Genomic DNA, 13,290 nt, shown 5'->3' with positions numbered 1-13,290 from the left:
ACATACATACATACATACATACATACATACATACATACATACATACATACATACATACATACATACATACATACATACATACATACATACATACATACATACATACATACATACATACATACATACACACATACATACACGCATACATACACGCATACATGCATGCATACATGCATACACACACGCACGCACGCACGCACGCACGCACGCACGCACGCACGCACGCACGCACGCACGCACGCACGCACGCACGCACGCACGCACAACGCACGCACGCACGCACGCACGCACGCACGCACGCACGCACGCACGCACGCACGCACGCACGCACGCACGCACGCACGCACGCACGCACGCACGCACGCACGCACGCACGCACGCACGCACGCACAACGCACGCACGCACGCACGCACGCACGCACGCACGCACGCACGCACGCACGCACGCACGCACGCACGCACGCACGCACGCACGCACGCACACATACATACATACATACATACATACATACATACATACACACATACACACATACATACATACATACATACATACATACATACATACATACATACATACATACATACATACATACATACATACATACATACATACATACATACCGTACGGTCCGTGAAAGTTGCGCAGTCATCCGCAGGATGCTAATGTAAACAACGAAATGTCTTATGTAGATGGAGAACTCTCTCATAACTCTCTTTTACAGTAGTAATGGCCAGTTAGTCTGCCAGGCTTAGAACTTTATTTTAATTACCAAGGAGATAATTTTTAAACTATTCATTTATTCTCAGCATATTGCCCGAATTTTCAGGGGAACAAGTTTGGTTGGGGGGGGGGGGGGGAGGGGCTGCAGCCCCGCCTCCTACGCCTATGTGTGTAGTGTTCGGTTTCGAAATATCTGATATCGGAAATATCTGCTATTTTTCATTTCCTTCAACGAAGTTTTATAATTGCCGTTATAAGAGGTTTTAATATTTGTACACCAATAAATTAACTGTGTCTGAATTTTCGAAAACTTCCTGACCAACATTCTTCATCATACTTCCCGCTACTCGTAGCAATTTTGACCGGTCTGTTAGGGGTTGAAGGAGGTTTTTCTATATTGGTTGTCCATACATTGAATTTTGTGCAACATTATGTATATGTTTTGAAGTGATTTTCTTCACGATAAATGTGAATTTTCAAATTCTGAACAAATAATGGGCTTTAAACTTTGAAAAGTGGGGCTTTCGGATATTGTGGGCCGTGACGTAGAATCACCTACAAAAGCAATAATCCACAGGACATGCAATGAGGTCGAACATGATGTGTGACTGGCTACAATCTTCAAAAAGGTTATGGATGGAAAAAAAATATATTGGGAAATACTTGGTTCTCAGGCAAAAGTGTACATCTGGTTGGTCATTTTCAAGCCCGAGAAGTGCCATTTCCGGTGATCTAGGGGGTATCAAAACCTGAAATTTTCTTGTACGCTCCGCGCCAACCGATGTTGGCGCTCCGCTTAGATAATAATTCGCGCCCCCGGGTTAGAACATCCTGGATACGCCCCTGGTTACTACCAGCAGTGAGCAATTCCCAACCCAACCCCCGGGCCTCGGTCCATTGTCAAACCCTATCCAGGAGTTTCTATATGAAAAGTTCGAACCTTTTTAAAAGTCGGGAGGAGGTTATAAGGGCCAGGGCACACGACGACCTAGTGGTGCCAGTTTAACCGTCACCCTGACCCAATTGTAAATATGCTCTCGGAGTTGCCCGAGGGACCAGTGTATATGTTGAGGCCCGCGGGAAACTAAACTCGAAAAAAGACGGGCGTATCCGTCGCTGTATCCGTCTCCTAAAGTTAACGGAATATGTCCATGGGTATATTCGTCCGGGGGTATTTATCCGGGGGGTAATTGTCTAGGGGGGTAATTGTCTAGGGGGTATTCGTCCGAGGGGGTAGTTGTCCGGGTGGGTACTTGTCCTGGGGGTTTTTGTCCTCGGGGGTAATTGTCCGGGGGGTCTTGTCCGGGTGGTAGTTGCCCTGGGGGGTAGTTGTCCGGGATGGTATTTGTCCGGGGGTATCTGTCCGGGTGGTAATCGTCCGGGGGTTATTGTCTGGGGGTAATCGTCCGGGGGGTATTTGTCCGGTCACGGACTGGATATGATCTACCACGCGAATTGTCACAGACCAGGAGACTACCTCTATGGACAGTGATATCATGCGCTGCACCGATTACATCTGATAATGTAAACATGTGACTGGGATTCATTTGATCAGTCAATACATAAACATCTCTGCTGTTAGTACCTACTATAATATGACTCGTCACAGGATCTGTAGTTACACAGGTCACGTACTGATCAGATGGCCACCTAGTAATGACGTCACAAATGTTCTTCCTGCTAAATGCACCATCACGTACATCGTAAATACCGATGTCATACCAACCATCCCATGTAACAGCTTTGGATTCAGAAAACATGCCGCAGATGGGTATGTCCATATCAATGTCGATCTGATCCTGTCGTTGTATTTCACCGTTACTGTTCAACACAGTAATGTATGAGTAACCTTCAGTTGCCTTATAAGTGATGACAATCTTGACATCTCCTCTGGTCATGATATCAGTGATGCGTACACCGTTAACTTTGATTCCTGCAACATCAACCACGGACTCTTTATGCTGAGCAATCCTGACGTTATCTCTAATTACCTTCGTTATATCACTGATATAGAATCAGATAAAAGTTCTACCTCTGGGAATTCTTTTTTTATTTCTTTTACGAGGTGTTCACATGCTACTCTAATATCAGGAATACACTGAGCGTTGGTCCAATCGTCTTTAGAAGCAAGAATAGATGAGGTCGTTGCTGTGAGGTTCTCGTATCTTTTAATAATCTGTTCGCGAAATTCTCTTAATTATTTTAGTTGATCTTTATTTTGCCCTACAAGCAGGTCTTTTGCTGTTGTCAAACTCCTCAAATTAACATCTAGGCTGCGAAGTTTTGTTAAGAGTGCGCCCTCGGTTTCATTACATTTGTTAATAAAATCTTCAGATTCGTTGTCATATTCTTGATTTGCTGTTTTCCCTGATTTTATCATATTTCTTTCTCACTTGTACCAATTCTTTTTCCAAATTAAGAGTGATCTGACGGTCGTTATCTCTTTTTCTGTTTTCGATGGCCTCTAAACCCCTCTTTCGTTCCGTAGTACAATCCACAAGTTTTTCTTTAATCTTGTGTGTCTGTCGCTGGTACTGGATTATCAATCTCCCTGTCTTTTTCATGGCATTTTCATTCAGCCTCTGTTGAGTAATTTGTAGTTTCGTTGGCAATTCGTATAGTTTACCCTTGTATTTGGTTAGTTCAGCAAGTTCTTGGTTCAGTAATTTTCTTTCACGTTCTGCTCTTTCAGTTACATCATGCAGGTCATGACCTTTGTATATATCAAAATGCATTTAAACTTGCAGATATAGTGTTATCGCGTCAAAGAGACATTGTGGTGGGAGCGTAAAAGTGAAAAATGCAGGAGTCAGTAGCAGTACCCTGGGTGGTCCTGCCTACCTTCCCACCCCACCCCCTCCCGCAACAGAAATACCGAACGAAACGAGGATCTTAAAGAAATCGTAAAAAGTAAAAAAATAATTACCCAAGGTGTATTTAATACTTGGTAGGCGACTTATATTTATGCCAGCGTGTGATCTACTTATCATAAGGTTTTCTTCTCTAGCCATATTAACCAGAGAACGACATTTCTCTAAACATGCTAAATTTGATTCATTGAAGATACATAGTGTGTATACCTTCTCACTCTTATTGCTATGCTTATGCGAATGTTCGATATTGTTATTATATACTGGGGCAATAGCCATCTGGAGAATGGGGACACATGTTTCTTCCCCTCTCCTCGGTCAAACATACAGAACTTGGGATTTTTTTCCAAATTGTTTACATGTTATAACACACGCACGTTTGGAATATTAGATATCTCTAATTATTTGTAGATATCTGTAATCAAATTCAGATTTCTGAAATTATATATTTATTGTTAAAATGGGTATCCATACGCACGTAAAGTAGTATCCACAAGTGTAGTAACAATAATGGAATGATAGCATAAGTTTGCGTCTAAATCCTCTTACCGTTATACCTCTTGATAGACACGCCAATGTGCCTAAGAGGCAGGTCTTCTTATATCCATGAAACACCATCATTTGGCATGACAATATCATCGTTGTGCAGTTACAACTATACTACACAATATATTGCCATTTCTGACTATCAGGAAAGAGAGCCGTTTCTAGTTGCCAGAGTCTTTAGCCTACCGTTCGTTTTTATATAGTCATGCTAACTGCAACCCCCCCCCCCACCCCTTGCTGCACCTATGTGGAAGGACCAAGCGCGAATGAAGGATAAAGGGAAGGGATGTGGTACTTGGGTCATTAAAACAGACTCTCATATGTAGGGCTGCTGGGGTTCCTTCCCCAGCAAAATAAACCAATATACGTAAAATGATTTGTTTGAGTCATGTTTAGATATATAAAGAGGTCCTTATTAAGCTGTAAACATAAAGTTTTGCTCAATAAAATACGGTTGAACACCCTAGCCATGAGCTTAGCTGCGTAATTTGAAGTATAATAACTTCGATCTGAGCATACATTATATATATGTATGAATTGTATGTATTTTAGATCCTCCTGCAAGCAGGAAATCGCGTCATTGGCTATCAAAGACGCAAGCTGACCGAAATCAGTCTCTTAGATTCATATTGAACGTCTTTGATTATGAATTGTCAATTGTCAACAACTCTGTTACCGGAGGACATACAATATGAAACCCCTGTTATAAAAATGTCATTCCCGTTTTTAGAAAATCTAAAGACACAATGTAGTATTTTATCAATATTTACTCAAAATGTATTAAATTGATCACACTTCTTGCTATAAATGCCGCTAAAAGAAACCGTTTTATATAGGCTAGATGAACTCCATTTGTACTTTTCAATTACTTCCATCTTTACAACATTATCTTGTTTGCTTCGATTTTGTTATCACATATACATTGCACTGCAGTCTCGTTTCATTGTCTCCCGTGAACATTTTGGTGACTTTTAATTGTGTTTTCCCTCGTAAAACATTTGATTATATTCAACCCTCAATATGTCCTTAACCAGATAGATGTGATGTCAGTGGCGGCGGAACCGGAGGGGGGCTTGGGGGGGGGGGGGGGCTCAGCCCCCCAATGAAAAAGTTGAGGGGGCAAATGCATGATAAGCCCCCCCCCCCCAATATTTACCAAGGCTCCGAAACGTGCATCTGCCCATATACTTGTCGATCTGTCCGATGCACACGTATACTATATAGGTGTAATAATTTTAGTAAATGCTGGGGGACCCTCGGCCCGTCCCCTGGCTATACACCACATTGTCACCCCAACCGCGTCTTCACGCCCCGTGAAAAGTGGAAGCAGTGAGTGTGAGTACCGGTAAGCGCAACACAACTTCGTATTAGGCACTACTCACTTTACACTACGAGTCCACGCAAGGTGTGGAACATGGATCTATGTTTAAACGCAATCAATTATTAAACGAACAAAAACACAATATTAGCATTTCACCTGTACTGTGGTGCTTGGTTCATAGAAATTTGTTGGCAACTGCACATGGTTTTGGAATTACCCATTTGTTGACATTAAGAAATGCTTTCTGTTTTTTTCTTATAATATTTATTTAATTATTGCATTTAATTGCAAGTAGTAATTTACTACACTGAAAAACGTCTTTGCGAGTACACTACGAGTATAATAGCTACTCTCTTGAAAAACCACCGAATATACAAATTACAATGTTTTTACAGATTTTTAAGTGCAATCTGAGAAATTGCAGGCTTGAGACCCATATTTTAGGGCTAGGTATTCGCAGCATGAAACACTCGGAAAGTGCTGTTTCCGGCCATCTGTGGGTTTCGCGCCAACTGATGGTGGCGCTCCGCTTAGATAGTCTCCACACATTAGCTCCCCCCTCCCCCCCCCTCCAATAATTTTCCCGTTCCGCCGCGCCTGTGTGATGTTGAATTAGCCTAGAACACTTCAATTTTTGTTCCAATTATGCTTTGAAATGAAACTATGCCCGCTTATGATCAACTCAAGAAAGGTTCTTAAATTCAGATTTGTACTTATGCTGAAGTTTCAAATTTCAGTAGTTATACCAGATTCATTCTCTTGAAATCTATAAGAAATCAATGATTTTCAATTCATCAAATTGCGGGAAACTGTTCTGTACCATCATGATTGAAATGTTATTAGTATGACAGCTGATGGCAGTACAAACAGAAACTCCAGTCTAGCCAATTCCGCGCTACATTATGGAATACGTCCGTTACAATGGAACACAATGTACAGATTCCCAATGAGGATCTACTTGCTAGCAATTGCATATATCGAACGATTTCTGTTCCATGGCAAATGACAAACGGCAGACATTGACAAATATATTGGAGTCAATGTTCACTTACCTATTCTATCGTCAAGATCTCACACAAAGGTTGATATCAATAATAGTGTACTTCAAAAAAGATAACAACTGCAACAAAACACAGTTTACAATAATTTTTCTTGTACGAATTACCGGTATCAATTTACATGCGGCTAAACTAAGAACTGTACTCTGTCTATATGCAAGTATAGTACATTTCAATACAGCTTGTATTGACGTATTTTGACGAAGTTGCAACATAGAGGGGAATTCCTGAAAATGGCGGCAATAATCCATCGGGGTAAGCTCGATATCGTTCACTGTCGTTGCACATATTTAGTACTACGGTTTGACCACATACTCTGATGTGTTTTCATATGTTAATTACAATTCTCGATGTTGGATGGTTCGGGAAGTGTTATCTGAAGTGTGAACAGAAATTTAAGACGGAATTATTTAGTCCGCTTTGCGTTGTTAGGACTTTTCCGACGCAGCGTTTTATATTATGTTGTGTTTTCATATGCTAATTACAATTCTCGATGTTGGATGGTTAGGGAAGTGTTTTTTTAGGAGTTAACAGCAGTTTAAGACGGACTAATTTAGTCCGCTTTGATTTTGTTAGAAAGAGCTAATCAAAATCCTTATTGTGTGTCATGTGATATGTCAGCTGATACAGAAACTGCTTGGCTCGGCGTTATGTACATGCAAATACTGTGTATATGCAGGGAACAGCTCCCTGGTTTATGTTACGTTGGTACGTTTTTACAATTCGTCTGCATAACGTTCTGCATAACAATAGAACGATGGCTGAAAGTCTAACGAAATTTGCAGCCAACAGTTGGCAAGCCGACGTCAAATGTATTTGTAAAAGCAGTATTGAGAGTGGCAAATTTCCAAGAGAAAATAAATCAATCTGGTGAATTTGGTTATGATACTTGGAGGTGAACTTTTGGGATGTATGTATATATACATATATAAAAATCAAAGTGGAACACCACCAACGTACAAGAAAATTTCTGGTTTTGATAGCCCCCCCCCCCCCCCCAGATGACCGGAAATGACACTTCTCGGGCTTGAAAATGACCAACCAGATGAACAATTTTGTCTGAGATCCAAGTTTTCCCCAATATTTTTTATTTCATTCATAACCTTTTTCAATATTTTCACCAGTCACACATCATGTTCGACCTCATCGCATCTCCTATGGACCATTGCTTTTGTAGGTAATTCTACGTGACGGCCCACAATACCCGCCAGCCCCACTTTTCAAGGTTTTAAGCCCATTATTTGTCAGAATTTGAAAAATAATTCACTTCAAAACATACCCATAATGTTGCACAAAATTTCATCCATGGACAATTAATATAGAAAAAAACCTTCAACCTTAAATTAACAGACTTGTCAAAATTGCACGAGTAGAGGGAAGTATGATGAAGAATGTTGGTCAGGGAATTTTCGAAAATTCAGACACAGTTAATTTATTGGTGTACAAATATGAAAACCTCTTATAACAGCTACTATAAAACTTCGATATCATAAAAAATACAAAAATATGCTCGAGGGAAGGCGTTTCCCCCTTCGCCCCCCCCCCTTGGCTACGCACCTCCACTCATACACAAGAAATGTACAGACATTATGATATTAATCATGAGTGACTACATGCTATACGGTCACAGGTCACAGAAACGACCACGAAGAGTCATTTACCTTGTGCAGCATGTGTTGGATGAAGTTTTAGCCACCGCCAAATACGTTTTGGATAAATAATCTCAGGCATTATTTTCTATTTATAGCCACAAAAAAAAAATATGCCACCAAATATTGGGGGATATTAGATACTAAATCCCCACATAAAATATTTGGGGATATGTCCCCCCCCCCCCCCCGATCGTCGCCCATGATTCCTGTAATCAAGATTCACCAACAGATCGACTATATGCCTAGAAGTTGCTTCCATGATTCAATACACAAACAATGAAGGTAATTCTAGGCATGTTACTAATACTCATTTTAGAGCATCACTATATATGACAAGAAAGTATACATAACTTTCTCAAGTGAAAGGAATGCCAACTATGACAATTTAGGACAAGGCTCTTCAATACCATGATACTACTAGTTTGCCTAAGACTAGAAGTAATTTACGTAGCACCCATGAAAGATAGATCGATAGCTACTTTATACTGGTATCTGTTATGTTATGATACCATTTATTTCATGTTTTATTTGTCATAAAACAAAGAAATGAAATCAACACCAGTGTAGGATCGATGGGCAGACTGACGTTAGGCCTATCAATGTGCAATGTCGGCATAAAAGCTTAGGCCTATGGTCTAGCCTCAAGTCTTGGAGTAATTTTCTTTCAAAATATGGCCTAACTAAGCCCAAAGCATGTCTCTATGGCTGATGATAGTACTGGCGAATACACAAACAAATGTAGCGTGTAATGTAGCTTATATATTGGCCTCTAAGTATATAGGCCATATGCAATGCTACAGTATTGCCTAGTCTCAGATCCCTTCTTGTATTTTGTACACCTAGCAAAGCGAGTTAGCTTTTGTATATTTCCAGCTATTTAGCGTCAGTATGGCACTCGATTTAGTAGCACCTAGTCTTATTACAACTCTTTAAAAATTTGGAATAAAATATTTTATATCAAAGCATCTTGCTTGTTTTATTTTATTTTATGTTGATACATGTATGGTGAGGCCTTCTTTAATGATGGAAAATCATGTCAAGTAGGATTGCATGTGTCCTCAAACCTTTGTAGTGTGTGTGTTTGTAACTATGCCATACCAAGCACATGGCTCCAGGCCTACACTGAAATAAATTGAATATCAAATGGCTTATTAGTCAGTTGAGTTCCAGTGTAGACAATTAATGTGAACCATAGTGTGATCGACAGGAAATTTAAAATACTGTATAAACCAAACAAATTTGGTTTCGATTTGTTGCAGATCAAAGTGCAGGCCCATCGGCGCCAAAGAAAAGGATATTTGCGGTGCTTCCTCTCCAGATATTTCACTGGCACAACAAAAACTTGTGGAAAATCAGGGCTCAAGTTTCTGAAAGCCTGAAGATGTGGTAGCGGGCAGACAGAACAGCTGTCTCAGTGTCTGACACGAGATGCTGAAAAACGGCTCAAAGAAGCTGCTGAACAGAGATGTGATGAAAGGATGAAAATGCTATTGCCCAAGACATTCTGTTTACACATCATAGAGGAAGACTACTTCTTCCTATAAGCAATTGGATTTGGGTGTTGGTCATGTTGTCAGTGACGAGGAAGTCATATAACTCAGAAAGGATTGTTTTTGTAACCAAAGCATAACCTGGTTAATGTTTTGTTATTGTTTATGTTCATCATTTTCTTTCTTTTTCCAATTTTATTATTCATTTGATCTTTTCCTTACCATTTCTTATTTTGTTTTATTCACCTGACAATGAGTAACTTACTTTCGTAGACTGAGAAGTTCCCTAAAGTTTCAAGGTGGCCTGTGTGACCTTTGTCTTTTTTAAACAAAGTGATTGTTTTGTGTGGTCCTTGTTTTCTAGGAATACATGTGGTGGCTCCAAGCCTCTATCACTTTTGAGAACTGTGGGAGAAATATACAGCTTAATAGCTATTTTGTTTTGGTAGGAATATTCTTGGTGATGGATGTGTATCTTCAAGTTTGTTTAAGGACACTGATGAGACCCATTTATAAGTTTAGATTCGAGGTTAAGTAATATGATTGGTAATTATTTAGTAACGTATTTGACAGATGATAGGTCAATGGACCCCAGATACCAGGGAGTGAAAGAACAAGCTGGTCTAGAGCCGACCACTGAGCTCACCTACCTCAGAGACGTCGCCCAACAGAGTGAACCTGCCCCGGAAGTAACCCAAAGAAGAAACTATATTTCACGACTTTGTATTTGGTTGACCCGCGCCGCGATTGTGTTATTATTTCGGGAGACTGCAGGAGACGGACAGTGTTTAAAAATGCATTTATTTAAATTACGTTTATCACAACATAAATTTGTTGTTTTCTTCGAAAAATGCGCTGATTTAAAATCAAGCAACTGTAAAATATTCTTCGGACATACCTATATTACTTCAGCCAACACATTCTGGTTCTCAATAATGTGTTTAATTATGGTATCATCTTTCTGTGACAAGGAACTGCTCTGTTTTAATTAGGGTCAAATTATGTAAACCTTTTAAACACGACATCTCAAGAAGAAAGGCTTGGGCCGACCTCTAAGTTATTGTGTAGAAGTACCACATTTAGTTAAAGAAGCATATTGTATTTGGTGGAGGTTAAAGGTCATTTGGGGTCATCAGAGGTCAAATCGTGAAACCCTTGTAAATATGTACACCCTCACTATAAATTACGTCAGATTTATGAAGAGCACTTCTCATGTTACATCATCGAAAACACAATGCATTTTTGCATTCTGGCTCATAGTCTGTTTTTTTTTTATGTATTTGTTTTTATCACGTTAATATTTGCAATGTATAGGGAAGTCTTCTGAAAAGCCTATACTGGTTTAACAACACAGAATAGGCTATGTATATGCTTCAGTTACCACTAATAAATAGTAAATAAGGAATAATAAGTTCTTTGATAAGGCATTTTCTAAGTAAGTATGGAGCTTGATTTCTTACTTTTGAAAGCATTTGATAGTGAGTTCCATGTTTAGATTGCACGGTATATTATGCCGAGCATAACACTGCGTGCATAATATAAGTTATAATGTGCGTTGCTAGCCGTTCTTGCATTATGATTATGGAACTCTCGGTTGCTATTTAAAAAACTGTTTGGTAATAAACCATTCCAAACCTTGTATGTAAATGTCGCAAATTAACTTTTATGATATCATCTAATCTCAATAAATCGAGTTCTTACAAAAAATGGGCTAGTAAGTAGTATGTTCACACGATGCTGTGTGAGATATATGACGTATTGCACACTTTTGTAGTGGCTTAAAGGTAAACTTTTTGGACCAGACCAAATAATCAAGCAGTATCATAAATGCAGTGCTATTTAAGTTTGATAAAGCATTCTTAGTTTATTCTTGGGGAGGAAATATTTTAGCTATGCTAAAATTTCAATACCTCTTACGACGCTGGAGAAACCTTTTGTAATATGGTCACTCCATGAAAGTCTACTATCAATAGTAATCCCTAGAACTTTAGGAGTTGATACTTCCTTAATTTGTTTACTGTCCATTACTACATCATTATTCCAATAATGTGTTCTTCTTTCATTTTATCGTATATAGTGAGTTTTGTCTTATGAGGGGTGTAACAAGAAAGGATAAAGCCAGAAACCAAGACTTTAGAAACAGTACATGCGTTTTGGATAATTTCCAAGTCATAAAGCAAAAGAAGTGGAGATGGGTGGAAAATTTAGCTAGATGTCAGGATAAAAGATGAACACATAAATTGACAGATTGGACACCAAGGGGTTATGTTAGAGGCAGAGGTAGGCAGAGTAGGAGATGGATGGATGGCATAAGAGAATATGGTGGGGTCACATGGAAGAGAACAGCTCAGTACAGAGTTAATTGGGAAATTGGAGAAGACGCCTTCCTTCTGCAGTGGAGTGAAATAGGCTAGATAAGAAGTGAGTTTTGTCTACATTAAGTGATAACTTATTAGCAGCAAACCAGTCAGAAAATGCATTTAATTCAGTAGAGACAACATTCTATGTGCGTTTTTCAACTTGAAGAAAATAGAGGTATCATCGGCAAACAAAATAGTAGTAGCAATTTATGACACTTGGTAAATGTCATTGACATGTATAATTAATACCAGTGGTCCTAATATTGAGCCCTGCGGAACACCACAACTGGTGTCAGCGTGTTCGGATTTCATTTCATTTCATTCCATTTATTTGTTTTTGCTCAATATACGGTACATTGTATGTCATACAAACGTTTACAGATATGAAATTGAGTATAAAGAGAAAGGAAGTGATCTAAAAACCTGGAAGGCTTATCGAGTAGAGCCACTCCCTAAAGAAGGAAAATAATTAAGTTATCAGTGTTAACGATGTAAACAAACAAAGATTTCTAAAAAGTATTATGGATCAATAATCACTTATGTAAACCTCGCTTAATTGACGTTTAAATGAACGTGGTGACTGAGAATCATTTTGGGGCTGATATATGATATATATTGTTAAATATTTGATACCGTATATAGCTGCTTAACCAGTCAAGAGTTGTTTCTCTTACGCCTATTTACCGATTGTATGGAAATGTTCACGTATCGTCTACGTGTTAAAGGTTCACTTCAGTTTGAAAAGGTTATATTCTTTTATATTTTGGTATATTCTGTTATATTCTGGAATATATTCTGTTATATATTCTGTTATATATTCTGTTATATTCTGGAATATATTCTGTTATATATTCTGTTGTATATTCTGGAATATATTCTGTTATATTCTGTAAAGAAGTATTTTTGGTTAACATTTTAGAAGGAAACATTTTATGATTTAAGCCAAAAATTACTGTGTACCAAATTTCTCCAGTTGAACATTTGCACCAAAAGAATGGGTTTGCCTTTTTTGCAAAATTTTAGACAAAATTTGCAAAATGATTTTCCTATTCCATAATGCGTAGATGCTTCGCACTGTTTAATTTACTAAAATAAAACGTAATAACTCTGTTTAGTTTCTGAAAATGTTCCACTCTCAAAGCAGGCTGAGTGAGAGAATTAGTACAGGTCTGCATAAAATTGTGTTAATGCAGTCTTTGAGCCTGAGAAATTGTTAATTTGGCTTTTACGCATACTGTCAAGTTACAGCAAATATACGTAATTCATCAT

The 13,290-nt window shown here is 38.8% G+C and overlaps 1 protein-coding gene across 4 annotated transcripts in view; it reads right to left on the bottom strand.

Annotated features, from left to right (window-relative positions):
* LOC139984816 (uncharacterized) overlaps nt 1–13,290 on the bottom strand; it is a 153,854-nt gene that overhangs the window by 21,894 nt on the left and 118,670 nt on the right. The window contains exon 1 of one of the 4 annotated variants that reach the window (XM_071998899.1): nt 6,514–7,030. The exons of the other annotated variants lie outside the window; for them this stretch is intronic. The gene's annotated coding sequence lies outside the window, so the exon portion shown is untranslated. Of the gene's footprint in view, nt 1–6,513; nt 7,031–13,290 lie in introns of those variants that run through there. 4 annotated transcript variants of the gene reach the window in all.

Source organism: Apostichopus japonicus, chromosome 17, assembly GCF_037975245.1.
Source record: "Apostichopus japonicus isolate 1M-3 chromosome 17, ASM3797524v1, whole genome shotgun sequence".
Taxonomy (NCBI): Eukaryota; Metazoa; Echinodermata; class Holothuroidea; order Aspidochirotida; family Stichopodidae; genus Apostichopus; species Apostichopus japonicus.
This window is presented reverse-complemented; position numbering and strand designations above follow the sequence as displayed.